Raw genomic sequence first — 3,049 nt, forward strand, 5'->3', positions numbered from 1 at the left:
TGTAAAATGTAAAAATGTAAAAATGTAAAAATGTAAAAATGTATTCAGACAATGAGACACCGGACCATTCAACAGGTAGACAATTAAGATTTATTCATGCATTCAACAGGTCTATAAGGTATGGAATTGAGCTATTTCTATAGCGGTTCGTTTTACAATGAAATTGACGATACTTGGTCCTTCTTCGCAGTGAATAATCTACATTATTGTTAACAGGTAACCAATGTTTACAAAGTGGGTTGTTGACAAGAGATGAAGCAAAATTAGTGCATAATTGTTTGCGTCTATCTGACAGGGTCTGCAAAGAACACACTTCAAGAGCTTTGTCATAATTAATATATTGATCACCTAGTATGGTCCTACATGCTCTTTTCTAGATTCGTTCTAAACTTAAGATATGACTTTGGGTGAGGTTTCCGTTAAAAACAGGTACTCCATAATCCAATATTGGGCGAATATATCCCTTGTAAATTGTTACTAGATCACAGAAAGGCAATCTGTATGTTTTGAGAATACGAAGCATGAAAAGTTTTTTATTAGCACGGCATAAAAGGTCTGAGATATGACTGTCCCATTTAAAATCGGACTGCACAGTTATTCCTAAAATTTTTGCTTTTTGTACACTGTTTAAGCACTCATCCCCAATAAACAAAGGTCTCTGATCAGCTATATTCTTAGAAAAAGAGATAAACATACAATGACATTTCGATGGATTAAGAGTCATGTTATTACGAAGAGACCATTGATAAAAATCAGATAAAGTATTTGGTAATTTAGATGGTTGTGATAATGTACGACTTTCAACTAATGTCAGATCGTCTACATACTTGAAGTATGGTACTTCTGAGTTAAAACAAGCATCATTTATCATTATTAGGAAAATAATTGGTCCTAATTTTGTACCCTGTGCTACACCGGCATGAGACGTTGACCAGTCTGAAAAATGACCAAGATATTTCACACGTTGTTGACGGTGTTCAATAAAATCTAAGATCCATGAAATAATACAAGGCCGAACATGAAGGTGGATTAACTTATTGGCAAGTATATTATGGTCTATACGATCAAAAGCTTTTGAAAAGTCTGTAAATATAAGTGTAGATATGGACCGAGAATTTTCTGCATTTTTATAAATCTGGTGAAGCAAACGAATTAAGTAATGATTAGTTGACAGACCTTGACGGTTTCCGTATTGATTAATATCAATTTGAATTGAAATGTCTTCGAGTAACCATTTACATATATAAGACTCAGCTATTTTCGCAAAATAACTAGTTAGTGCTATAGGTCTTAAATTCTGAGGTATTAAAGGCTTACATTTAGGAATTGGTGTGATCTCACATCGTTTCCACTGATATGGTACCACTGACAACTGGAAAGAAGTGTTTAAGATATCAGTAAGAGGTGTACAAAATTCCAGTGCAAACTCTCTAAGAATTCGCACTGGTAAGTCTCCACTTATAACAGACTTTTGTTGGTTTAACAAACTCAATTGTTTAAAAACTTCATAAGGTCGTACAATCGGACATGTTTCCTGAGCTGGTAAGTAAGCAGGTAAATCATTCCTACTAAGACCTGGAAGATCGGATGCCACCGCTTATATAATTAGCAATATATTTGAATTTGTCGGGGTCATTCGGGTCAATATTTGGTACTACAATTGGAGTATGTTTCTTTTCAGTATTTGTTAAAATCCGAATCTGCTTATACCAAGCTGCTGGGCTGTCACTTTTTAAGTTGCGAACTCTGGTGTTGTAATATGAAATCTTCTGTCGTTTTATCAACTGTTTAACTTTGTTTCTAAGATGATGCCACAAACTTTTTGATTTGTTATTAAAAGCTTGCTGTCTTTGGCGGATAACATCTTTAACTTCAGCATTTATCCAAGGCTTATCTCTACAATGCAAACGAATCTCCTTAGTAGGAACATGTATATCCAACTGAGACTGAATTGTATCCAAAAACATTTTACATTTCATAGATGGGTCTTTTACACTGAACATCTCTTCCCAAGTATACTGAGTTAACCAACTACCAACTAAGTTCAGGTGACCATTGTTGGCTGACTGTGCGGCAGTTGATCTTAAATGAAGATGTCAGGCGCGAATGCAGGGGGGAGGGGGGGGGGGGGTTAATTGTTGCAACAACAACAAAACAAAAAATTGAGCTGAAGGAGGCAAACAAACAAAAAGATCCCCCCTCCCCGCAAGCCACTGAACGAAATAGCTGACGACGTAATTTTCCAATTGCTGGGGCAAAAAAAAATTGAAAAAAATTGCTATCCCCCCCCCCCCCCGATTTTTCAGCGGCAGAGCCGTTGCTAAAACTTTCCACAAAAACTGGACCCCCCCCCCCCCCAAAAAAAAAAAAAAAAAAAAAAAAAAAAAAATAAAAAATAAAAAAAAATATATGTGCTCTTACCTTTAACTTTCCTTCAATTTATATATCATTAAACACTTTGGTATTGCTAAATAAACTACCACTAACAAGATACAATTCACTTTTTAAAATTCAGCGGCGGGATGAGTGACCCGAACTCGAAAATACGAATCAATTACTCTTGTACTTCGAAATCTACATTGGCTTTCTTGTCCACTTCCGTATTTTGTACATTGCCCCTTCATAATTAAAGGGATAGTTGAGTTCTGTTGCAGAGGGCGCTACACAAAATATTTGAAAAACTGAGTGTCAAACTTGAAAGAACATAATATTTAAATGACAAAATCATCTTTGTTTGATCAAGATCAAAAACGATTTCTAATACTTGTGTACAACCACACGCCCCTTTGAACCCTCTGATAATTACCCATTTAAACATGATATGTGCCCCTTTTGCCTTTCTAATAAGGAACCTATCCCTTTTTCATAAATGCCCCTTTTATTTCTTTTAAATGCCCCTATCAAATATATAGATATAAATATGATGGGAGCCTCTTTTCCGACGACAAATGCCCATTTCCCATTCTTATAAAATCCCTTTTCATCCCTGGTGCGTGCCTCTTCTTTGAGTGTAAGGAGTGCCCCGTTTTCACCTCTGATAATTAGCATT

The sequence above is a fragment of the Strongylocentrotus purpuratus genome, unplaced genomic scaffold (genome assembly GCF_000002235.5).
Source record: "Strongylocentrotus purpuratus isolate Spur 01 unplaced genomic scaffold, Spur_5.0 spur5_scaffold_18, whole genome shotgun sequence".
NCBI lineage: Eukaryota > Metazoa > Echinodermata > Echinoidea > Camarodonta > Strongylocentrotidae > Strongylocentrotus > Strongylocentrotus purpuratus.